Consider the following 26,681-nt stretch of genomic DNA (forward strand, 5'->3'; position numbering starts at 1 on the left):
ACCTAAAAGCTCTGGTTTAGACCATGTTCCTGTCGTCTAATAAACCTCTGTGTTACTGGCTGGCTGAGAGTCACGTCTGACTGCGGAGTTGGGGTGCAGGACCCTCTGGCTTCCCCAGGAGCCCGCCTGAGCAGACTCGCTGTGGGAAGCGCACGGAGGGGCAGAGGATGCTGAATGCTCTGAGGTCAGACCAAGGAAGGTGGAGCCGGGTGAGCTGTGTGTCCTGCAGACAGGCTGCTCACAGAGAGGAGACTTCCCCAGAGTCCTGCCTGGCTTCATGGGGAGCAGTTCCAGAGCATCGTCTGGGGACTCCGTGACACATAGCATGTCCCACACCTTCACCCGATGCACACGCGGCTCCTGCTCGCTGAGCCTCTCCCTTTCTCTCTTGCCAAAGCCCAGCAGTTCTGCTGGCACCTCTCTCCTGCTCGCAGAGGCAAGGCTAATGCAATTAGTGCTGTTAATTATCCTCTGCAGGAAATGGACCACAACCTGAGCCTGATACTTCAGCAGCTCCTTCGTCCTCTTGCACCCCACAGCTGGACGGGGGAGGGGCCTATCTCTGAGAGGGACCCCCCCCTTCCCTTGGAGACAGGATCTCTGCCAAGCCCTATCATATACGGCAGTCTGGCCCGGTGTGGACACTGAGGACTCAGCAGGGGTAGGCGGCAGGTTCCCAAGGTGGGATGGGCCACATGGCATGAGGAATTGAGATGGGGCCCAAGGTACCCCCGGGAGACAGGGAGGGGAGAGCGTCCTACAAGGGAACGTTCGTTTATCCACATGAGGTAATTTGATCCATTACCACCCCACCTGCACAGGCAGCCTCCAGGGAGCAGGGTTTCATGGCAGGCAGGGGGTCTGGAGGCCAGAATCTGCCCCCTCCCCCCTGCTTCTGCCGTGTCTAGCGCCATCTCTGGCCGCGGAGTGGGGGCAGCATTCGCTCACCACTGTTGTGCCTGAGTGTTTTACCCACCTGGCTCACAGGAGGACTTTGGACATCGGGGCTAGTGGAGAGGAGTCAAGACTCAGACTCTCCAGGCAGGAGTCTGGGTTCGGGCAGGGTGGGTTAGAGGTCTGGGCGGTCAGGCCATCTGGAGCCAGGCCCCCCCGGCTTTCTGTGGCAAGCAGGAAGGGGTGGCCACTCCCCACAGGAGGCTGGAGAGGGGCTGGAAATACAGAGGCTGGGGGATGAATGAGTGGGGATTGGCATTCCTGTCTCGCTCCTGCCCCCTGTTCCGGGCAAAGGGCCCCGGGTATCAATATAGCGGCGCGTTACCGATCCCTGGGCCTGCGGTTACTCTCACCGGCTCCATCCCTACGTACGTCGCCGCGCACAGACTCACTCACCACCCCAGCCCGGCGGTCAGCAGCGCGGGGTCAGCCCCATTACACGCCTCTGGGGAACAGCTACCAAGGAAGCACCACCGCTGGGTGTAGAATCCTAGACGCCAGCCTCACGGCCCATCCACCGGCCCACGCTGGCTCCCGCCACCCCCTGCTTTCTCCCACGGGTGGGGTGGGGACGCACACTCTGCCACACCCCCGGCCGCCCGCAGGGGGGATCTTTCGGGGGGGGGAGGGCAAACCAGGGCAGCCCTGGCCCTCTCACCATCCAGGACACAGGTCCTCATTACAATCTAATGCGTGCCGGGGGGGAGGGCCTGCTGTTGTCATGCCTCTGCACTGGCTGTTACCCACTCAAGAGAGGACTAGAAAAGCTGATGGGGGGGGAGAGCCACGAAATCTCTCCCCTCCCCAGCCTTTTAGGCACTTCACTGTCTGCTAATCAGCCCCTCCTGCAAAGATGCAGTGTCCCTTTAACACGCGCGCTGGCCTGGGGCCACCGTCCTGCATCCCATGCAATCCGTAAGGGGTGGGGGGAGGACTGCAGCCCTAGCGGAGGAGGGAAGCCGCGGAGCAGTTCATCCTCTGGGACACACGCTTGCTGAGCAGCCAAGGGTCTTGGTGTTGCGGGGCTTGGCTGATTGAGGGGGCCCAGCACAGTGAAAGCTTGGGCTATTCCTGGTGCATCTCACCAAGCCATTGGTGAGGGGAGCTAGATCCTGGGTACTTCAAAATCATCTTCCTAGGTGTAAAGAGGGACAGTGACTCATGTGTCTTGCCTACAGAGTTGTGTGCGTGTGTGTGTCACTCCTTCTCCGCCTGTCTGTCAGCGAGCGTGCGTCTGCCGCTGTCTAGGTGTGTCAGGGTGTCATGGAAGCAGCCTGGGGGCTGGCCCTGACACAGTCCCACATACGAGATGGTCCCCTTCCTGCCGAGTAAATATCAGCACAGGCCCGGGCAGCCCCAGGTGCAGCAACCTGCAGGGAGATCAGAGACGAGCAACTGAAACACTCAGGGGGCTGGCGGGCTCCAGCAGGGAAGATCCGAAGAGCAGAAACTGAGTCTTGGGAAAGAGCTGATGGGTGTGAACCCCAGGGTGGGTGGCTGGGGGGATCTCTGGGGTGACGCAGTGTAGGAGGAATGGGGTGAAATGGAGCAAGAGCAAAAAGCTGGCTGCCCCTCGCTCGGGAATCCTTTCACGTTGACATATCAGACTGCAGAAACCGGAGGACCTGGGAACCCGGGAACTACAATGCCTGTGGCAGTAGGAAATCCGCAAAGGGTTGGATTAGACAGCACACAGTAAAGGGGAAGAAGTGGGGAGCCTCGGCAGCTTCGCAGCCACCTTCCCCCATGGACTCTGCACTGTCTAAAAGATTCTGGATTCCTTTAAACGGCAGGGTTGCTGGGCTGAGCCCTCCGCTGGCATGAGCACTTCTTGCCTGGTCCACTCTCCATGCCGAGGGGTGAAAGGCTACAAAGACAGCAGCTGGCTTTAGCCCCGGGGTCACCCCTCCTGCTAAGGAGAGACTCTGCCTTTCCCAGCTTCGTGTTTTGGAGGGATAAACCTCTAATGCTATTAGCAGGGGTTTAAACATGGCCACCCACCCCCAAATCGAAAATCAAGCTGTTTGGACACTGGGCAGCAAGGGGGAGGGTGCACCGCTAACTAACTGCTCTCCAAAAAGCTGCAGGGCTGGGGATTATGGACGCAGAGCACGGAAGGAGCCAGGCAGCCCCTCTCGAAGATGCTACCAACCACAGCTTTAAAAATTAATCTTCCAGACAATGGGTGAGCAGCGGCAAGGTCTCTGGCAGCCATTAACCCCTGGGAGTTCTGGAAGCAGCAGAAGCCAGGAGCAAACATTCAAAATGGAAGAGCTCAGGGTTGGGGAGTTTGAGCCCAGTTCTTAAGCACTACGATGAGGCTGGTTGTCTCAGGACTGGTGATGGAGAAAAGGTCCATCAATGGCTATTAGCCAAGATGGTCAGAGACACAACCCCATGCGCCGGGTGTTCCTAAAGCTCTGCCTGCCAGAAGCCAGGACTGACAACAGGGGAGGGAATCACTTGACTACTGCCCTGTTCTGTTTGTTCCCTCTGAAGCATCTGGCACCGGCCACTGTCAGCAGACAGGACCCTAGATGGGCCACTGGTCTGACCCAGCATGGCCACTTATGACCAAGCCTTTCACCTTGAAGCTAGGCATTCAACCCTTGCCCCCGGTGCCAGTGAAGGAGTGGGGCATAGTGCCACCCTACATCACAAAACCTAGCTCTTAGGCACCTGGGGAAAAGTCCCGTGACTCAAAAAGCTTAAGTTAGGAGCTGAAAGCTCCTGTCTGGTGACTGGGAGAGAGAGGGGTCTCAGGCTGCAAGTCACACTAGCCAGCAGGCCAGGCAGGCAGCCACCTACACTAGCCCAGGGGATTTGCTGCTCACTGGGGTGCGTGCTCATAGAATCATAGAGTATCAGGGTTGGAAGGGACCTCAAGAGGTCATCTAGTCCAACCCCTGCTCAAAGCAGGACCAACCACCACGAAATCATCCCAGTCAGGGCTTTGTCGAGCCAGGCCTTAAAAACCTCTAAGGATGGAGATTCCACCACCTCCCTAGGTAACCCATTCCAGAGCTTCACCACCCTTCTAGTGAAATAGTGTTTCCTAATATCCAACCTAGACCTCCCCCTCTGCAACTTGAGACCATTGCACCTACAGCCGGGGTGCAGCGAGGTGCCTGTTTCTGTTTGTGATTCACAACTGGGAACCCTCCGGAGTTAGGCACCTTCGGCTGGGGCAGCTGGGTGGAAGAAGGCTTCCCTCCTAACTCTGTGCCCAATGGCTGGGGGGGGGGGGGAGTGGGAGACCCCCAGTGCAAGCCCCACCCCTCTGCTTGAGGGGGAAGGGCTCTGAAGAGGGCTGGCCAGAAGGGACCACTCTGACCCCCTCTATAACCCAGGCCAGAGACCTTCCCCCACAATAATAGTAAATATGGCAGGCGACCAGCTTGGCTTAATGGTGAAATCCTAGCGGATCTTAAACATAAAAAAGAAGCTTACAAGAAGTGGAAGGTTGGACATATGACCAGGGAAGAGTATAAAAATATTGCTCGGGCATGTAGGAATGATATCAGGAGGGCCAAATCGCACCTGGAGCTGCAGCTAGCAAGAGATGTCAAGAGTAACAAGAAGGGTTTCTTCAGGTATGTTGGCAACAAGAAGAAAGCCAAGGAAAGTGTGGGCCCCTTACTGAATGAGGGAGGCAACCTAGTGACAGAGGATGTGGAAAAAGCTAATGTACTCAATGCTTTTTTTGCCTCTGTCTTCACTAACAAGGTCAGCTCCCAGACTGTGGCTCTGGGCATCACAAAATGGGGAAGAGATGGCCAGCCCTCTGTGGAGATAGAGGTGGTTAGGGACTATTTAGAAAAGCTGGACGTGCACAAGTCCATGGGGCCGGACGAGTTGCATCCGAGAGTGCTGAAGGAATTGGCAGCTGTGATTGCAGAGCCATTGGCCCTTATCTTTGAAAACTCGTGGCGAACCGGGGAAGTCCCGGATGACTGGAAAAAGGCTAATGTAGTGCCAATCTTTAAAAAAGGGAAGAAGGAGGATCCTGGGAACTACAGGCCAGTCAGCCTCACCTCAGTCCCTGGAAAAATCATGGAGCAGGTCCTCAAAGAATCAATCCTGAAGCACTTGCATGAGAGGAAAGTGATCAGGAACAGCCAGCATGGATTCACCAAGGGAAGGTCATGCCTGACTAATCTAATCGCCTTTTATCATGAGATTACTGGTTCTGTGGATGAAGGGAAAGCAGTGGATGTATTGTTTCTTGACTTTAGCAAAGCTTTTGACACGGTCTCCCACAGTATTCTTGTCAGCAAGTTAAAGAAGTATGGGCTGGATGAATGCACTATAAGGTGGGTAGAAAGCTGGCTAGATTGTCGGGCTCAACGGGTAGTGATCAATGGCTCCATGTCTAGTTGGCAGCCGGTGTCAAGTGGAGTGCCCCAGGGGTCGGTCCTGGGGCCGGTTTTGTTCAATATCTTCATAAATGATCTGGAGGATGGTGTGGATTGCACTCTCAGCAAATTTGCGGATGATACTAAACTGGGAGGAGTGGTAGATACGCTGGAGGGGAGGGATAGGATACAGAAGGACCTAGACAAATTGGAGGATTGGGCCAAAAGAAATCTGATGAGGTTCAATAAGGATAAGTGCAGGGTCCTGCACTTAGGACGGAAGAATCCAATGCACCGCTACAGACTAGGGGCCGAATGGCTTGGCAGCAGTTCTGCGGAAAAGGACCTAGGGGTGACAGTGGATGAGAAGCTGGATATGAGTCAGCAGTGTGCCCTTGTTGCCAAGAAGGCCAATGGCATTTTGGGATGTATAAGTAGGGGCATAGCGAGCAGATCGAGGGACGTGATCGTTCCCCTCTATTCGACATTGGTGAGGCCTCATCTGGAGTACTGTGTCCAGTTTTGGGCCCCACACTACAAGAAGGATGTGGATAAATTGGAGAGAGTCCAGCGAAGGGCAACAAAAATGATTAGGGGTCTAGAACACATGACTTATGAGGAGAGGCTGAGGGAGCTGGGATTGTTTAGCCTGCAGAAGAGAAGAATGAGGGGGGATTTGATAGCTGCTTTCAACTACCTGAGAGGTGGTTCCAAAGAGGATGGCTCTAGGCTGTTCTCAATGGTAGCAGATGACAGAACGAGGAGTAATGGTCTCAAGTTGCAGGGGGGGAGGTTTAGATTGTATATTAGGAAAAACTTTTTCACTAAGAGGGTGGTGAAACACTGGAATGCGTTACCTAGGGAGGTGGTAGAATCTCCTTCCTTAGAGGTTTTTAAGGTCAGGCTTGACAAAGCCCTGGCTGGGATGATTTAACTGGGAATTGGTCCTGCTTCGAGCAGGGGGTTGGACTCGATGACCTTCTGGGGTCCCTTCCAACCCTGATATTCTATGATCCTATAATCCCTAAAGCAGAGCTGTTAGAAAAACAGCCAGTCTTGATTTAAACATTGCCAGTGATAACGAATCCAGCACGACCCTGGGGGAATTGTTCCTGGGGTTAACTCCCCGCACTGTTCAAAATCTCCACCTCAGTTCCAGGCTGTATTTATCTACCTTGAACTTCCACTGGCTCCAAGTTGAAGCTGGATGAATTCTAGCTTCTAAGCAGTAAGACTGGAGAAGAGGAGGAGGAGGAGGAAGTGGGGGCTGGATGCTAATCAAGGCAGCAGGACGAATGTTCTAGCTGGGCAGAAACAAGGACCGATCTTAGAAACGTCCTGGAGGAGGAAGTGGCAGGGGTTGACATGGCCCAGTTGCATGGGGTGAGGGAGGCGTTAGAAGATGGCTCCTGAATCACCAGCTCAGCAACAGGGAGTGTGGTGTTAACAGTGGGCAGGCAGGGGAGGAAGGCTAAGTAAGGTCAGCAGGCGAACGAGATCTCAGGCCCCCGCACTGCCCTGAACAAGCCCAGGGGCCTTTCAGCATTACTGGACAAGAGCAGCGGTGGCTAGGGACGGAGATGGAGAGGAGCTGAAGTCAAGAGGCCTCTGTGCGTCAGCGGGCTAGCATGGCTGGTAAGGACGGAAGGGCAGCAGGCCGAGAACAACTGGTGAGAATAGATCTGGATGGCGCAGCGCCCCTGCTGTGAGGAGAGCTCACAGGAACCTCGCTGCTGCCCTTCCTGTGCCCACAGGCGAGCAGAAGCAGACATGGCATCGAGCTGAGGAAGCTTCGAGCACACAGGACCCCAGCAGAGAGTTAAGTGCCCGAGACCCTCAATACCACCTCTTCCCTCTCCGTACATCCCTGTCTGCTATGCAGGTGTCAGGCGGGGCGCAGGAAGCCATTTCCCACCACTAGGATATATAGGTCACTGCACAGCCGAAGTATTTCAGCTGGCCTGGGTTTGGCTCTGTATACAGTCCTCTCTCCTTGTTTGTGCATCTGCTACTCCTGCTGGTTTTTTCCCGGTCCCTCTAACCAGCTGGATATCAATCGTTTTAGATGGGAGGGGGGGAGCGAGAGCTTTTCAGTGCTCTGCTGGTGGCTTTTACTGGTCTCAGTTTTAATGTCTTACATTTTTAGTCTGCAGCTTTTAGATGCCTCACGGCAGGAGCTCAGTCAGTGGATTATATAAAAAAGTACACGCACAGACTGCTAAGCCAACCTATAGCCCCCCTCACTCCCATATATCTATATCCTCCTATAGACACATCTATACAAACATATCCCTCTGTACGCCACCCTCCCTGTACCAGACAGCACCCTCTCTCTACTACAAAATATCAACCCCACGTGAAACTGTTGCGATTGCAAAGGCAAGCATTCAAACAGTTAGGAAAGGCCAGAATTCAGGGGTCCAGTACGACCACAATTCGGTTCCCTGGTGCACCTCTATTAGAAACTCAGCTGTCCTGAGTTCAAGTCCAGTGTCTTTAATGCAAGAGAACAGCCGGTCTCTTCTTGCAACCCTCAGCGCAGTCAGTGTCTACCCGCAGCAGTTACAACACAGTATGTGTTTAAAAGTTGTGCATATGCACAAAGTGGGTAAATGAGGGTTGCATTGGCAACCTGAAATTTTGCCACTTCCTCACTTTTAAGTCTGAAATCTTGATATTCTTTTGGCATGGCTTTTGTATCTCATTTCCATGGTTTCTCAAAAATGAAACTGAAAAACAGATGTTTCATTACGTGGAACCATACTGACCCCTTCCGTAGCTTATCAGCATGGCTAGAGCCCAGGCCCTTTACGTCTAAAGCACAGACTTGAGCCAAGGAGCAACTGGTAGCAGTAGTTTACTGTTATCCTCCATGTGGACCAGCCTCATGAGGGGGGACGTGACACCCCTTCTGTCAGTGGTATACAAACTATTTGTTGGACAGCAGAGAAATGCTGAAAATCAGAATCCCGTTTTCTAGTCGTGTCTCTGAAGGAGAGTGTGGTGTTGGAGTGACAGGCAGTACAGCCAAGCTCATGGTTGGTGCAGTCACTGTGGAGTGTAAGTGAATGTGACTTGCCATGTTAGAGACCAGAGTTCTAGTCCCGGCTCTGACTAAACTGACCTTGTGCACTGTCTCAGTTATGACACCCCTAAAATAGGGGGGATGAGAGCAAGGATAACTAGGACACACTAAGACGGGAGGGAAGGTACCAATTGCTGTGACTGAAGCCCTGATCTGAGAGTAAAGAGAAAACTTGCTCTTTTTAAAAATTCAAATTAAAAAAAAAATGTTGATTTAAAAAAAAGGACCATGTTTTTCATTACAAATGTTCCCACTTTTTGACCAGCTCTAGGTGAAGGTGAGTGAAGAACGAGAAATCTTGGTGCAAGGGCGAAGCGGCGCGGGGAGCCCTGAGAGAAGGGAAGAGAGGTTTACCTTCCGTTTGCAATCAAGGACACGTTAAAGCTGCGTGTTTAACGTTAGCAAAGTGTTTGGCCACTCACTGAATTGCGCCCCAAAAGAGGGGGGACACCGAAGCACAGCTATACCAGATGTTGGGACGGGGGGGGTGAACCAACCCTATTTCAGGACCCTTAAACATCTGAAAAAGAGAGCATGACAGTTAAAAATCCATCTACACATATCCCCACGGAGTCTTCTTCATGTATAGTATTTTACCATTGTCACCAGCATATTACACCAACCCCCTTCGCCCCTCCCCCCGGCATAAGCATTAGGACACAATAGCCTTCTCACAGCAATCTCACTGAACAGAATACTAATAACGTGAAACCCCTCTATGGCTATTACACCAATGCCCCAGCTAACGACAGCCTCACATTGAATCTACACCAAGAACCCAGCCGCACTAACGTCGTGCGCTACGTAGCTCAGACGTTACAGCACAGTGCACAGTCATCACTCAGTCGGCACAAGGAATAAAGGACTGTTAGATCGCAACCTCTACGCTCTGCCTCTGGATACCCTACTAATCATTTTCTAGGATATCTCTGTCATCTCCAGTCTTTAAAAGGGCATTTCCTGCTTTCAGTCAGAGATGACTCAATTTAACTAGTCATTGGCTCTATCGATCGCGGGGGGGGGGAGTCAGGAGCTTGTCGCATTTGGTCAGAGCTGAGGCTGCCTGACACCTTAATGCACGGTCCTAATCATCCTAGGTTGTGGAGGCCAAGAAACTGCTACCAGGGTCCATGACACTTGCAGTATCGCGGAGAGCGCAGGCTGGCTTGGGGAGCAGAGATGAGGAAACTCTGTGAGATCATCAAGCTTAATCCTCCAGGCCACGGCACGATCGTCCCCTCCAGTGTCATTTGTAGAGTCCCCAACAGCACGCTAGGAATCTCGTAGACAGATTCAGAGAGATCTACCCAGGTATTCGTACGGCCCATATCACCCTCGTTTGTGAGCGTACCATCCTGCTGTCACGGCCCCGGGTGAGTGGTCATGTAGCCAAACTAGACCAGTTAGCTCTTGCTGATCTTTACTCATCAGAAAGTCCCTCCACCCCGCTTTCAAGTGGTGAGAAGCCATGATCCTTTCTGCTCTCGTCGCGGTGTTCCTACTTGTCTGCCTTTGTCCCATGGCTCGCTATCCACCAGCGGCTAGACTGGAGGCTGCTGAACTCATTCTAGCAATGAGTGTTTTCTGCACTGTTGAACTGCTCACCCGCCCCATGAGCATTGCGACAGCTACAGACTTGCTAACAAGATACTCTGACAGCAACAGCTAAAAACACACACCCTCACAAATGAACGAGGGTCCACGGCAGCGTACTAGGCTGTGCGACTGGCCGTCTTCTCTTCTAGCCTCTCTCTCTGTTCCTTTGAGTAACTCTCCAGGGATTTCTCTTTGGCATCCTTTGTGATCTTCCTGCCCTGGACAGCCCCAGGGTCTAGATTGTTTTACCTGCCGCCGCACTTCCTCCTAAAAGCTACTGACTTCGAGGGCTGAGCGGGGCCTGCAGTCTGTGATCTTGACGTCAAGATAAACTAATGGCATGTCCCGTCCCCCCCCCCCGTAAGAGCCAGAGATGGGGGTCTGCTGGGCCAGGTGCAGAGGGAGCAGGCCCTTCTGTCAGAGTCCTGCGCATTCCCCCATTCCACCTGCTACTCCTAGGGGCACTTCTGATATCCTCAGAAGCTGTTTGGAGCGCCAGGGAAAGGGCAAGTAGACCCAGGTACACTGAAAAACATCTGCTCCCTGCCTGGGTTAAAGTGGTTACCATTGGTAACGCCTGGCCATGGCTGTGTTGGAAACATTGCCCAGTGCTTTCCTCTTGGCTTCCTAGGCGGCAGAGGGGAGAAGCCCCCTGCATCTTAACATTGCACTGGCAGAGCGAGACCAGAGCAGAGCAGCTCTCAGGCCTGCACCATCCAAGGGAAGGCACCAGGCACAGCTGGAAGTGCGAGGATCTGCTGAAGGGAGGAGGCCTGGGCCAAGGGGCCTTGCCCAGAGCTAGGCTTGGGTGGCAAAGGGTGGAGAGCCGCACTGTGGGACTGAGTTCCCCAGCACCACCCGTGATCCCCCAGCCTGCGTGGTGCTGCCCAAGCACAGCACATCCCGCTGGGGGCAGACGGCATATAAAGACTTGCCTGGGGACACTGCTTACATGGTCAGTCTCGCCCCTCACCAACACCTGGGGGATCCACCAAGGTACCTTGGCTCCACCAAGGTACCTTGGCTCCACCACACATCCCCGCATCTCCAGCCCTTTGCCTCTCCTGCCTGGAGATTCCTTTCCTTCCCTTCCCTTCGTGTCTCGTTACATAGCAGCTGGAATTAGGCACAAATGGTCCCGCGGGGGCAGGGGATGGGATGAGGAACCTAGAGGGAAAGAAGATAGCCACGTTCTATCCAGGTCCAAGCAGTGCCAGAGTTCATAGGCCCAGATGGGTCTATCATTCAGAATCAATGGGCAGTTCTCTCCCGTCCTGTTCTCTCTTAATATTTGCTGGGGTGCTGAATCCTGCTCTTAGTGGCACAGCATTGATGGAGTCACTCTGGACTTACAAAGAGTGGCTGAGAGCAGAATTTGGACCTTAGTCTATTTGTGACACGTTTGCTCACTGTTTGCAGCCACAAGCGTGCACATATGCACACGTGTGTGGGGAAGGACGCAGGGAGAGTCCAGTGGCCTTGCCATGCTTGTCCTGTGAAAGTCTGCTCTCTCTTCGGCTCTCTTCACTTCGGTGGGGAAGGAGAGAAACAGCTAAGAGCAGAGCAGGGAATGGATTTCTCCAAAAGGCCCTGCCCATCAGCCCTTGTTCCACCACTTCCTCCTTTGCCTGGGAGTCTCTCTCCCTGCCTTCTGGGAGTTGTAGTCCCCAGATTTCATCTAGGCAAGGAAAAAGGGAAGACCACCACACACACCTGAGTGAATTCTGATTTGAGGAACTTAAATTTCAGACAGAAATTCCCCACTAGAAGACAACGAACTGCCCAAACAACAAAGCTGTGTGAGAGCCAGAGCCAGAGCCGTCTTCCCGAGACCTGGGGGAGAACAGGAGACGCTCCCCCCACCAGAGCAGGAAGAAAAGGTGTGCACAGTAAACCTCGAGTGAACACAAAGGGGCAGTGGGGTCGCAATACCGGAAACCCTGAGCCACTGACCCTGGCCACCAGAACAGGCTGCCACACCTTTATCCTGCCACACGTGTCTCTAGGCAGAGGTGATGGGCAGATTAAACACGTCCTCCTGCCATAAAAACTACTGACACGACTTTAAAAACAAACAAACAAACATGGAGTGGTGGCTGTGGGAGGGGAATTCTGTCTAGTTAAAGCATTATAGTTACTGTAGAGCCTAGAGGCCCCAATCAGAGACCAGCACACACTGTACTGGGGGCCATGTACACACAGAACAGAGTCCCTGCCCAAGGAGCTTCCCAATTCCCTGTGTACCGCCATGTACCTCGCCAGTAGCCCCGGCCAGGACTGCTGAGTCCAGGGTTCCACACACCCTGTGCCAATTCTAGGCTGCATTAGCCAGTCTAGGAGCTAGAGAGAACCCTGGGGTCTACCTTTGTCCAGCAGCCTCAGGAAAGACTCCCTTGCAGATCCATTGCGGCTACCTCCGGTTTCTTCTACTCCAGCGGCTCTCAACCTTTCCAGATGACTGTCCCCCTTTCAGGAGGCTGATTTGTCTTACGTGCCCTGAGTTTCACCTCACTGAAAAACTACTTGCTTACAAAATCAGACATACAAATACAGAAGTGTCACAGCCCACTCGTGCTGACATATTGCTGACTTTCCCATTTGTACCCTATAGTTATAAAATAAATCCACTGGAATACAACTATTGTACTTACATGTCAGTGTAGTCTCTAGAGCAGTAGAAACACTACTGAAATTTTAGTTTCTACTGACGTTGCTAGTGCTTTTTACGTAGCCTGTTGTAAAACTAGGCAAGTACTGCCTGGCAAACCTCTGCGTATCTCCAGGGGTACACGTACCCCTGCTTGAGAACCCCTGTTCTACAGCACCAAAGTCCCTACGTACCTGGAATAAATGTCCAGGTTCCAAAAGCCATCAGGTAAACGACCTGAAACACCTACCAATGAGAGGATTATCCTGCCTCTTCTTTAGACGTCTGCCAGTAGCTGTGACCTCTGAACCTCAGGGGCTTTTGAAACCTATTTGCTGTTCCCGTCACAGTCAGTGACTGGGTGACTTTGGTACTCTGCTTCCAGCATATATTGCATATTTTATACTCTGATGCCTGGCCAGAACTGGGCTCTGTTCTTACCATTCTGAATCCCCAGCGAGGTATGGTGGATTGTGCTCAATTTCTGACCTCATGTTGTGTACGATGAGACAATGCCCTCTGCACAGAATTCCATCTCTCTCCAGTCCCACTATGTTTGGATGCTTTGAGGTGCCTGGGTGCTTCCTGCTGGCCCTCCATCTAGAGTTACTCTCTCAAACTCTTGTGAGGTTGGGCCATTTTGAGTTTCTCTTTGGAGCTTGTCTTTTTTTTTTCAGAAATGGGCAGCACTCGACTCAGACTTGCTTCAAACTCCTTTTCCTGCAGCTTCTTCCTTTCCCTCTTTATAGGTCAAAGCATGCCTACTTTAAGAGACTCCCTATTGGGCCCGCACTTCATATTTAATGAGCACTTGTGCTAATTTGTGCAACACCGTGATAATTTTCTGAGGTCTAGGTGCAGCTTTGTACAACAGTTAACATAAAAACGGCCATACTGGGTCAGACCAAAGGTCCATCTAGCCCAGTATCCTGTCCTCTGACAGTGGCCAGTGCCAGGTGCCTGAGGGAATGAACAGAACAGGGAATCACCAAGTGATCCATCCCTTGTCACTCATTCCCAGCTTCTGACAAACAGAGGCTAGGGACACCATCCCTGCCCATCCTGGCTAATAACCATTAATGGACATAACCTCCATGAATTTATCTAGTTCTCTTTTAAACCCTGTTAAAGTCCTAACCTTCACAACCTCCTCAGGCAAGGAGTTCCACAGGTTGACTCTGTGCTGTGTGAAGAAGAACTTCCTTTTGTTTGTTTTAAACCTGCTGCCTATTAATTTCATTTGGTGGCCCTCTAGTTCTTGTGTTATGAGGTGTAAATAACACTTCCCTATTCATTTTCTCCACACCAGTCATGATTTTATACACCTTGATCATATTCTTCCTTAGTCATCTCTTTTCCAAGATGAAAAGTCCCAGTCTTATTAATCTCTCCTCATATGGAAGCCATTCCATACCCCTAATCATTTTTGTTGCCCTTTTCTGAACCTTTTCCAACTCCAATATCTCTTTTTTGAGATGGAATCTCAAATGGAATCTCAAATGGATGGAATCTCAAATCTCAAGATGACCACATCTGCATGCAGCATTCAAGCTGTGGACGTACCATGGATTTATACAGAGGCAACATGATATTTTCTGACTTGTTATCTGTCCCTTTCTTAATTAGTCCCAACATTCTGTTCACTTTTTTGACTGCTGCTGCACATTGAGTGGATGTTTTCAGAGAACTATCCACAATGACTCCAAGATCTCTTTCTTGAGTGGTAACAGCTAATTTAGACCCCATCATTTTATATGTAGAGTTAGGATTACATTTTTCAATGTGCATTACTTTGCATGTATCAACATTGAATTTCATCAACCATTTTGTTGCCCAGTCACCCAGTTTTGTGAGATCCTTTTGTAGCTCTTCACAGTCTGCCTGGGACTTAATTATCTTGAGTAGTTTTGTATCATCTGCAGATTTTGCCACCTCACTGTTTACCCCTTTTTCCAGATCATTTATGAATATGTGGAATAGGACTGGGCCCAGTACAGACCCTTGGAGGACACCACTATTTACCTCTCTCCAGTCTGAAAACTGACCATTTATTCCTCACTTTGTTTCCTATCTTTTAACCAATGTGACCAATTGGCGTCACATTTGCTATCCTCCAGTCATTTGGTACAGAAGCTTATTTAAATGATTGGTTACACACAACAGTTAGTAATCCTGCAATTACACATTTGAGTTCCTTCAGAACTTTTGGGTGATACCATCTGGTCCTGGAGACTTATTACTGTTTAGTTGCTGTCCTGTGGCTTCCAACAATTTCAACCTTGACCGGTTTCTGTCCATAAACATAGGGAAGAAAATGCTCACAGCAGGAAACAAACCTGACAGCATTTCCTTCTGCTCTCTGAACAGAGTTCTGTGGTCCTGCAGGGAGTGGTTTGGAAGCAAATGCCACTGCAGTCATTTTGCAGGATTGCAAATGGAAACAACTGGCTGAGATCTTAGGCTCTCTGTTAGTCTCAATACATTCTGGTACAGGTGCTTCGGTGCATTTCTTGTTTTAAATAATCCTTCTTTTCTCAAAAAGAAAGGGAGGACTTGTGGCACCTTAGAGACTAACCAATTTATTTGAGCATGAGCTTTCGTGAGCTACAGCTCACTTCATCGGATGCATACCGTGGAAACTGCAGAAGACATTAATTCAGAAGACATTCTGCAGTTTCCACAGTATGCATCCGATGAAGTGAGCTGTAGCTCACGAAAGCTCATGCTCAAATAAATTGGTTAGTCTCTAAGGTGCCACAAGTACTCCTTTTCTTTTTGCGAATACAGACTAACACAGCTGTTACTCTGAAACCTTCTTTTCTCAGTCACTCCAGCAGTATCCTATGCTGTCCTCCAGCAGCTGGGGGAGTGGGGCACTAATTGTAACAGATTATGGATGAATATGATGGACTGCCAATCTTTTCACGGGCCTGTGAATCTGTGCAAATCCTAGGCCTTCTGGACTCCCTCCATTTATACAGTAACTGCCTCCACCCTTCTTAGGCCCAGTCAATGTGTGTATTTCTTACAGATCAGGAGCTGACATTTGTTCCCATTCCGTTTAAGGCTTTTCCTTTAGCTCATGGCAGAACAGCCCAGTGTCTCATTCTGTTGATTTCCCTCCCCCCCCCCCCCCCCGATCACTGATGATTACATCCAACCCATCCAGATCCTCAAAACCCAGGACATGATACTCTGGACATCTCAGGGGCTGGGGCAAGCCCAAGGGAGATCACTGGAAGAGATCCAGCTTCACAGAGTCCTAGAGTTTAATGCCAGATGAGACTTCTGGATCATCTAGTCAGACCTCTGCCCAGGCCATTAAATGTCACCATTACCCCTGTTCTGAGCCCAGTAAATGCTGTTTTAGCCAAACCCAATAATCCAGAAAGACATCTAGTCTCGATCTGAAGACACCAAGGGATGAAGAATCACTTGGTAGTTTATGCCAATGGTTAATCACCCTCTGACACATTATGGTAACACCCTCACTATTAAACATTTATGCTTTATTTCTAATTTGAATTTGTCTGGTTTCAGCTTCCAGCCGTTGGTTCTTGTTTAAAACAAACACAAGGAAGTGTTTCTTCACACAACGCACGGTCACCCTGTGAAACTCTTTGCCCGGGGATGTTGTGAAGGCCGAGACTATAACTGGGTTCAAAAAAGAACTAGATAAATTCATGGAGGATAAGCCCATGAATGGCTATTAGCCAGGATGGGCAGGGATGCTGTCCCTAGCCTCTGTTTGCCAGGAGCTGGGAATGGGCGACAGGGGACTGATCACTTGGTGGTTCCCTGTTCTGTTCATTCCCTCTGGGGCACCTGGCACTGGCCACTCTCGGAAGACCGGAGACTGGGCTAGATGGACCTTTGAGCTGACCCAGTCTGGCCGTTCTTATGTTCTGCTTTTCTCCATTAAATTAAAGAGCACTTGAGTAGCTGTTATTTCCTCTCCATGAAAGCACTTATACACTATAATCAAGTCACCCTCTCCCTCTTCTTTTTGATAAGCTAAACAGATTGAGCCCTTTCACGGTTAGGCATTTTCTACAGCCCTGCAATCGCGTTTGTGGCTCTTCTCTGCCCCACCTCCAGCTTTTCAGCACCCTTTTTGAGATGTGGACACCAGAACTGGAGACAGCATTCCAGTATTACTCTCACCAATGCCAGACACAGAAGTAAAAAAAAATCACCCCCCTCTTCCTAGTCACTGCTCCCCTGTTTACACATCTCCCCCTTGCTGTTTTTGCCAGAGCAAGGCACTGGGAGCTCATGTCCACTGCAATCCCAAAACCTTTTCCAGAGACCCTGCTCCCCCGAAAGGGGAGCGGAAGGTGGAGAGCTGCATGCTTTCTCTATCTCCGATTTTCACCCCAAAGTGAAGTCACCCTTTATTGTGAAGTCCAAACGTGACCTCAATGGTTCTCACGAGGTGCCCCTTACGTCCAGTGGCCTGGAGCGCCCCCTCTCTGCTGGGCATTACACACCAGGCTCTCCTCTGCTGGCACTGCCTGCCAACGCTCCTCCAGTCCTGTGGTGATCGGCCTCAGGTCATGCTTTGGTCCCAACCCTTCCAGGGGAACAGGAAGTCCAGCAAAAACAAAATTATGGTCTGCTGCCCTCCATTCTAGGCCCAGTGGTTCATACACCCCTTTCTGAGTTTCCTGTAGTCTATATCCCCTGCTGAGGGACTTCATGCCACCTCACCAGTGGCTGGTAGGGGAACCCCAGCCTACCCTCTATACTGGGTTCCAGTCCGGGGACCCTCAGACAGGCAAAATTCACTCCACCAGACTCCTGGATGCCACCTCCCTGGACTTCTTCCTACCAAACCCTTCCCTGGCTTTCTCCTCACCCTGCCAGAGCCTTCCAATTCTCCACAGGTCTCTCCAGTCCCTACTACTGGGAGAGGGACTGAAGTATACCTCCCCTCTCTCCCTGAGCCCCCAACTGTGCCGAACTGCCTGTTCAGAGCACCACCCACCCCCTTCCCATCGGGGTGTCATCATTAGTTAGGCCTACCGCCCCCACAGGGTGCAACCTGGTGGGATAGCTGGCCTCTGAGGCCCACATTAGCCCTTTCACCACCGGTGTGGGGGAGGTACCCCATCACATTAGCCCTTTCACCACCAGTGTGGGGGAGGTACCCCATCACATTAGCCCTTTCACCACCAGTGTGGGGGAAGTACCCCATCACACGGGCTTATTCGTTTGGATCTATACAAACCCATCACTGGTTTGATTTTATTACAGCGATCATATCATTGACTCTTTGATTTGGCATTTGTGTTCACTCAACACCATCGAGGTCTACCATCCAGTCAGAGCTTTTCCTTTATTGCTCAATTCTCACAATGCTTTAGAATGATAATTGGGAATTGGTGGATTCTCCATCACAGGCCATTTTAAAATTGCACTTGGATGTTTCTCTAAAAGATCTGCTCTAGGAATTGTTTTGGTGAAAGTCCTATGGCCTGTGCTATACAAAAGGCCAGACTCGGCGATCACAGTCGACCCTTCTGGCTGTGGCATCTACAAACTCCCGCAGCACCGATATTTTGGCAGCATTCTAGGGTCTCTATTACTGTGACGGACTAGAGTGCACGGAGAATATAATATGTTAAACATCTCACCAAATTCTTTAAGAATCTCTTTTGCATCTGGACCCGCAGACAAGTTATAGACCCGTGTGATCATCTGTATATTCAGAATGCTCATCAACTCCAGCTCATAGGGGACTTCACGTTCTACTCTTTCAATCTCTGAGAGGTAACTTTCCTTAAATGTACAGCCTAGGCTGCTTTCACACATGCTTTCACACACTTCCTATTCACGGGTCACATCAGGCAACCGCTAATCAGACTCCCTGTGATTATGTTGCACTCAGCTCCCAGATCTACTTTGAAATTCACTTTTTGTTCATTTCCACTGTCACACATTAATCTCTTGCAGAGCCTTGTTTTGTCAATCTATCAAGAGGCTCAACAAAAAAATTCCCTGCATCATCAGAGCTTAGTGCTGCATCAGTAGGTTTAGAGGTACTGTCGTTATTTATTTATTTGCTGTTTGAACTAAGAACAAAACACACTTTTACAAAGTGGTTGCTTTCATTGCATGTTTGATACCGCACCTCTTCTGGGGTGAGGGCCTGTGTACTTACAACAAACAGAACTGGGCTCTGCTGTTTGCTCTCCGTCTATTCAGTCTTTATACGTTTCTGTGCAGCTGTAACTAGAAGCACGTCTGTTCTTTTGCTGCTTTCCAGCAATTTCATTTGGGGAGCACATGTCTCGCAAGCCCCGCAAACACCCGCTGTTCTGTGCAAAGTTAAGTCCATTTCTCACAATGAATTTGCTTGGACTTAGTTATCAGTCATACCGGTAACTGGTCAAATTTACATCACTTTGCCTTAGGTATTTACATACCCCAATGCCTCACCTGGCTTCTTATAAAGCATTGGTTCTCAACCAGGGGTCCGGGGCCCCCTGGGGGGCCGTGAGCAGGTTTCAGGGGGTCCGTCAAGCAGGGTCAGCATCAGACTCACTGGGGCCCAGGGCAGAAAGCCAAAGCCCCACTGCATGGGGCTGAAGCCCAAGGCCCTTTGCCCCACCACCTGGGCTGAAGCCAAAGCCTGAGCAGTTTAGCTTCATGGGGCTCCCTGTGGCTTGGGGCCCAAGAAATTTCCCTGTTTGTTACCCCCTAATGCCAGCCCTGGCTTTTATATGCAGAAAACCAGTTATTGTGGCACAGGTGGGCCGTGGCGGTTTTATAGCACGTTGAGGGGGGCCTCAGAAAGAAAAAGGTGGACAATATAAAGAACACGTGTGCGGAGGGGTGTCACTTAGTAGCCTGCATGGCCCCTTGTGGCCCCTCTGAGCCTGCGTTGGTTTGCCCTGTCTAACAGCTCAGCCCTCTGGCCAATCCCATCCCCTTCCATAGTAATAAAGGGTCCAACCAAACAGAAGTCTAATGATCGAGCAGTTCTCCGGCCGGTGCCGTACAGGAGGTCAGACCAGACAATTGCAATGCCCCCTTCTGGCCTTTGCAACTATTAATAAACTTTATCCCAGGCTTTCAGCCTCATTCTGGACTCCACCGTTCTTGTTGCCCCATTCCTCGGTGGCTGGCAGGGGAACCCAGGTCAGCCGTCCCCCTACTTGGGTTTCTGGGGCCCTGTATTAAGCAGTTAAGGGCTGCTTCCTCAGACTCACTGCTCCTTCCCGGGTCCACTTCCTGCCTTTCGCTGCCTCCAGGTCCCTTTCACAGAGTGACTCCTTCCCGTGCTTGCTCCCTGGAGGTTCTGGCTCCATGTGCTGCTTCCCGGCAGGCTGTGGCTGACGCAGAGTCCCCTCAAGCCCCTCCTGGCAGGGCTCCCCCTTAAGTTCCTTTCCCTGGGTTTACTTCTCCTCAGGAGCTTCCTCGCTCTAGGGGCACCTTTCTCCACCTGCGTTCTGGTAGCCTTTTATCAGGTCCAGGTGCCGTTAACTATTCAGCTGCCAACTAGCCACCGAGGCAGTTGATTACTTCCAGGTGGGCTGGGCAGGGCTTGTTCTCAATAAAGAAGGCCCTCCGAGGAGAACGAGACCTGACTCCCTTCAAGGGGCCAGCCAGACCGTGGCAATGAGCTGTTCCCAAGTGACATCCTTGCATGGACTACAGTATTTTTGACATCTCAGAACTGCAGGGTCGAACAACATTCAGTCTCCTTTCGTGCTCCCCTTGGAATGTCTCCCGGTCTCCCGTGCCTCTGGGCCAGCCAAATAGGTCCCTGGGAAGGACTTCGCTCTCTGTACCAAGAAAACTGGAGAGCACTGGAGCCGAGCCCTGTTCTCTGCCTGGTTCCCAGCCACGCTGAGCTACCCATGTGCCTCCATTTGCTCCATTTTTGCAGAAAGGTTCGATTCCCTTGCGACCCGGTGTAACAAAGGGGTGAAGCACAGGTACACTAGGAAGGGATGGTTTTTCTTGACCTCGGACTTGAGGCTTTCAGAAAGTTACACTCCTATCACGCAGCAGCCGTCTGGACCCATGGACTCCAGAGGCTGCAGCCAGTGCTCGTTCCTCCTCCCCCTGCCCAGAGCAGATCAGGTCAGACACGGAGCTCTGGGTCCGGGGGAGTGCAGCCACCCAGAGCCATACCTGGGGTCCAAGAGAGTCTTTCAACATGTCCCCCTAGACGATGGGATAGTCCTGGGAATCAAAACCCCTCATTTCCCAGCAAGCCCTGAGCTTTGCAAAGCGCCAGACTGGTTGCAAAGCAGGGTCTGGCCTAGTCAGAGATCCCCCCTGCCCTGCCCGTGGCTGAGTAGACGGCACCCTCTCCCCTGAGTCAGCCATGAACTAACGCCCCAGCACAGTGCTAGGGGACACAGTGCTGCTGGAGGTGTTGCCTGTGAAGGTCCCGACCCAATTGTGGTCACTGAAGGCCATAGGCTGAATTCCCCTCCCCACATCCCGTGGGCTGTGCCAGCTTCTGCCCAAGGAGCAGAGCCCTCATATGCACCCCAAAATCAAACTGAGGCTATGCCAAGGGGCTGCCAGCCAGGCGGGCCCCTGAGACATCACAAGGGTGTCCTACTGAAAGCAGGAAGAGATGCGAGATGGTCACTGCCTTCTCTTCCGACAGGGGATGCCCTATGCCCTGGGGCGTGGCACTGCTGACTGGAAAAGGAGCATCTTAGGGAGGGCTACATGCATTGGAGCGGCTGAGTGTGGGGATGGGCCAGTGCTCAGGGACCGGCATCACCTTTGGTGTGAATGTGGCCTTCACGTCTGCTCCCCCGGTGCGGGGAAACGTGTGAGCAACCTGACCTGAGGGAGGGAGTCGGGGGGGGGGGGGCGTGACGGAGAGAGCATCCCTGTGTGCGTCTGTTCACGCCTGCGCATGCGTGCAGCTCTCTGCCGAGCACAACAGCCCCCTTTATGCCCGGAGCACGTCCTCCCCATTGGCTGCGTGCGGTGAAACGCTCGCTAATGGGCATTATGCTTGTTAAATGAGTGAGTGAATGTGCCAGACACAGGGCCCCATTCACGGCAACGCCACATTCCATGACCCCCGCCTCACCCCTCCTCCCAAATCCCCCCCCCTGGCATTTGTGTGCACCCACTGCCCTGCTGCCGGCCGGAGGTCTCTAGAGGCCACTGTAACATGTGCTGGGGGCAGCCCGATGGCTCCTAAAAATCTCATCTTGCCTGCTTGCATGAGGCCAAGGAGGGTCAAATAAACACGCCCCAGGTAATGGAGGATCTGGGGAACTGGCATGGTCGGAGGCCATGCTGTCCCTTTAAGGCAGTGGTCTCCAAACTTTTTAACTTGCGTCCCACTTACCCCTGTCTGTGCCCTCCCCCTGCCCCCAGAGGCAGGGCCAGGAGCGAGGCCATGGCTCTGCGAGGGGGGGAGCGGATAGGGGTAGGCGGGCCGACGCTGGGGCCCTAGCTGGAGGTGGGGGCAGGAACGGAGCTTTCACCGGGGGCTGAGGCCAGCAGCTGGTACCCCACGTGCAGGGCCTGCAGCCATGGCCAGGAGCAGAGCTCCAGGAGTGGGGTCGGCAGCCGGATCCCCAGGCATGGGGCTGGCAGCCGCAGCTGGGAGCAGAGCCCCGGGAGCGGGGTCAGCAGCCAGGACCCCAAGCACAGGGCTGGGGCCAGGAGTGGAGCTGGGTGGCATTCCCTCTTCGCCCTCTATGGGGGCTGGCCTGGGCCCCAGCCACCCCCCCCAAAACATTCCTCTTTGCCCTGCTAGGGAGGCGCGCCCCACAGATTGGGGAGTTCCACTTTAAGGCCTGTCAGTTCTTGAGAAAACTAGACACCTGGCCTTCTCCACACCAGAGTGACCTGTGGAGTCGGGAGGTGGCTGCCTGGAGTTATGGCTGGGAGAGGATGCCCCCGTGACCTCAGAGGAGACTGGGGATGCATAGATGCCTAGGCCCTGAGGGACCCCTGTGACGGGGATGGGAGGACCCTCAGCACCTTGTCTCTGAGCAGTTTCATTTGCAAGCACCACTTCTGCAGTTGCCTCTAAGCCAGAGCTCACAGATCTACCCCACCCGCCCGGACCCATCTCTCTGTCCAAACTGAAATCTCGGCCTGTCTCTCCAACATCTCCTCATGGACGTCCAGCCAGTAGCTCAAGCTCCACACGGCTAAAACAAAGTTCCTAATCTTTGGGGGTGGGGGTCTGTCGGTGCGAGCACAGCGGGGGTCAGCCCTATGGAACGGGGGGAGCAATCACTGGGACGGTTGGCAGGCCTTCTCCACAAACTCACACAGGCTCCTAGTGCCACGCCTGGCACTCCAGCCCAATGCACATAAAGCTGAGAGCTGATCTCCCGGCAGTGCCAGCCTCACCCATCCAGGAGGCTGGAGCCCCTCTCCCCTGCAAGCTTCACCCTGGCCACCCCTGGAAGCTGCGTCCAAGCCCCTGATTCATGGCTGGCTTCTGCGCTGGAACTGGAAAATCCTGCTGCATGGGCAGCGTGCGTAAACCAGACTGCCCCTGTCTGCCTCCTAGAGACAAGGAGGAGCCGCTCCCCCAGAATGAGAGCAGGTGGGAAGTGGGCGAATAGTAGCAGAGGCCAGGCCAAGGGCACCACACAACAGCGGTGCAGCCTCCAGCCCAAAGCAGGATGACACCCAGTACGCACAATGACGGAGACACCAAAGGCTGGGCAAGATGGCGGAGAATCCCCCCAGTCGGGGCTGCGTCCTGCCACCAGCCTCCCTCCCACTGAGATAACTGGAACATTAACTAAGCCAGGCCTGCAGGCCTGGGACCAGACCGTGCGCAGCCGGCAAGGTGATGTGGGGAGACGGAAAATGTGATGGGGGGGTACGGGGGCAGGGAGCTAGTTAACAAACAGCCATCAGCATACACCAGAGATATCAGTGTGGAAATGGGTCTGATGCCAAAATGGGGCCCACTCCAAGAGAGAGACTGCCAGCGGCAGAGGGCAGAATGCAGGGCCGGTCTGCACTGCATAGCTCCAAAACCACAGGGGTGTTAACAGCCATTATCAAGAGAACAAAGGGCCTGGGGCTGAGCAAGGAAAAGCAGAGCAAACCCAAAGCTCCCCCCAGAGCAGAAGAGGCTGGCAGAGTCACGGCACGCAAGCATGGGATGCAGAGAAGCTGCCCCCCTCTGGCACACAATGGCAGACCCCAGGGTCGAGAGGGAAGGACGTTTCCAGGAGGATTTGTGGAGACCAGGAGCTGGAGGCAAAGGATGGCCAGTGCCCTGTTCAGACAGCCTGGACCAATCTGCGGGGAACCCCTACCGCTCTGTGCAGTCTGAAGGGTGCTGCAGAATATTGCACGGCACCGGAGGGGAGGGGGGACTCGCATGCCTCTGCCTACTCCTGGATGGAATCAGGTGTCGCTCACATAACGGGTGATCCTTCAGCTCAAAGACTCATGCTTCTGAAATGAAAGCATCTGAATTCTGTCCCCAAAAACCTCCGAGCAAATTCCTGCTTGGACAGCTTCGGCCCAAGGCTTGGTGCATCTTTCCCATTAATACACAGCCCTTGGCCACCTGCCCACTTTGTCCGCCCAGGATCTGGAAGGTGAGAGGCCCAGCCCCATGACTTGGGATTTTGTGTTTACTTCCGGTGAGCTCCCGCAATATGCAGCTTTGCCTCCTCTGTGAGGAAGCGCTCAAGCTGCAGACACATTAGCGTGCAGATCAAAGGCAGCCCGTGGCCCCTGGGGTCCCAAAACTTGGGCACCTAAGAACCAACAGAGCTTGACCCAGGAAAGTGCAGACTGGAACCTCAGCAGATCTGGCAATGCCCCTCTCTCCTGAGCACCTCCTGCTAGTCCAGCCCTGTGTTCCACGCCTCCTCCTACAATCTGCTGATGCATCTCAAAGCCAGCCCATAGCTACCCCTGCTCCTCCAGTCTAGGGCTCACTCCCTGCAGCCCTTTCCACTGTTTCAGGCCTGGGATCCTCCCCCCTCAACACACAGCTGCTCTGCCAATGCACCTCAGGCCTGATCAGCGCCCCCTCCTCACACACAGGATTACGGTGGAACACAGGAAATGCCCGACCAGTGGTCTTCTCAGTCTAGTCTCTTGCCCCTGGCAGCAGCTGCAACATGATGCTTTGGAGCAGCCTCTCATAATGTCCCATGCTAACTGGGCAAGACTGCCATTGGAGGGGTGATTCCTTCTTGTCTGCTATGGTGAACAGCTGACACCCTTACTACTGATCAGACCTGGACCCAGCACCCAGGAAGAGGGCATTGCTCTGAGCAATGGTCCTTGCCTTGGGCAGTGTGGCCAGGCTGCTCCCGCCCAGATAGAGAACAAGGACCCAGAGCAGGCAGAGGTCCCGCGGGGCGGGAGGGTGGTAGAGAGCTGCTTTTCTAAGTGTGCGCCTGGTTGCAGCATTAATCCAGAGCTCCATCCACAGCACTGACTCTTTGCCCCAGCTGGGTTCTGGAGAGCACTGACCCATCACTGTACTTGGGTCCCTTGGTGCTGTACTGACCTGCTGCCCCACCTGGACCCTCAGTAGGAGCCCTGACCAGGGTGCCCAATGCCCACAGCACCACTCTGTAAACCCACCGGGCCCTGCAGGATTCTGGGACTGGCCCTAAGAGGAACGTTTCTCTGCATCAAGGATTTTTGCTGATTTCAGCCCAAGCTTCCCACGTGGGGGCTTGGTGGCTGTGACCTTCAGGACTCCTGCCCAAATACACCCCAGAGGGAAAGCAGCAGCTCCTCCAAAGAGACCACACCTAACATTCAAGTCTGCTACACTGGGCTGCCAGGACTTCACGAACCCCATCAGCCTCCTCCAGCACATAGGTCATTAACCCGGCAGGAAACACACTGATCCTCAACCCCACTCCAGCTCCCAAACGTGCCCCACCGTCTCCTCCACGCTCAGGAGAGGCAATAACAGAAACACACAGCAAGGGGGCCGGAGAAACCAGCTACGATAACGTCCTCCATCCCCCAGAGGCAGCAGGGGAAGGGGCAGCCTGCAGGGACCTGCACTGAAAGCCCGTGGGGACCTGCACTGACAGCCCAGGGCCTGCAGGGGTCTCCATCCCAGACATTTGGGGGGCGGGGGGTTGGGGTTGGGTGGCAAAGCCCTTGCCGGGTGGGGTGGCACTCAGGCAAACTGGCGTGCCCGCTCTCCAAACGTCAGGACTCCTGGGTTCTTTCCCCAGCTCTACAGCAGACTTGTTGTGTGACCTTGGGGAAGTACGTGCCTCAGTTTCCCCAGCTGGAGGCGATGGTATGGCGCCCCCTTGGCAGTGATGTGAGAGCTCAGGCTGGAATGCCCTAGCTATAGCAAGCTTTGAAAGCACAGACCTGGGGTAGGTCCCTCCAAGGTGCTCTCCAGGGCTCCGCAAAGTGCTGCGTGCCCTGGGGGGTGAGCACTGTATGTCAGATCATGAGCCACACCCCAGAGACACTGTCCCAGCGACTGAGCCACAAGCTGGCCCAGCCTCGGGCTCCCACACAGGGACTGTAGGTTTTGCTTTCAAACAGAGCATCACACAGTCTCAGCTCAGCACCGGAGCCAACCCTGAGTCCAATGAAACCCCCTCCCACTTCCTGACTGCTCCGATCTGAGGGCGAGGGGAGGTCAAGCAGGGGGTAACTAGAGGGGGGGGATATGAAGTGTGGAGAACCACTGGGGTTCCTAGGCTCCAGCAGGGGTGGGACACTGGTGCCCTGAAGAGGCATGCTGCTGCGATTGGCCTGCATCTCCCTGCTCGCAGACCAGTCACGGATCTGCTGAAAGGATGGACGGAAGACAATAGGGAGACATTTGGAACCGTGGGCTCCAATTGGTTGTCATTGTCCCCCAGGCTCTGCGGGCCAGTGCGTATCTGGGAGGTCACCAGGTCCAGGGTCCTCGGTATGAATTCGCAGTATCTCTGGAGCAGACAACCACTGCAAACAGCTTTGTCATGTGGCGGGGACTTAGCCGAGGATGCCGAACCCACCCCATGGATGGGCAGTCACTGCCAGACTGCTCTCCCCTCCCCCCGGCCCCTCCCAGCAAGAGGCAAGTGAGTCAGGTAGG

General features: G+C 53.2%; 1 protein-coding gene across 2 annotated transcripts in view; it reads right to left on the minus strand.

Moving 5' to 3' along the window:
* KIF3C (kinesin family member 3C) overlaps positions 1 to 26,681 on the minus strand; it is a 64,250-nt gene that overhangs the window by 35,953 nt on the left and 1,616 nt on the right. The gene's annotated exons all lie outside the window — the stretch shown is intronic.

Source organism: Eretmochelys imbricata, chromosome 3 (assembly GCF_965152235.1).
Source record: "Eretmochelys imbricata isolate rEreImb1 chromosome 3, rEreImb1.hap1, whole genome shotgun sequence".
Classification (NCBI taxonomy): Eukaryota; Metazoa; Chordata; order Testudines; family Cheloniidae; genus Eretmochelys; species Eretmochelys imbricata.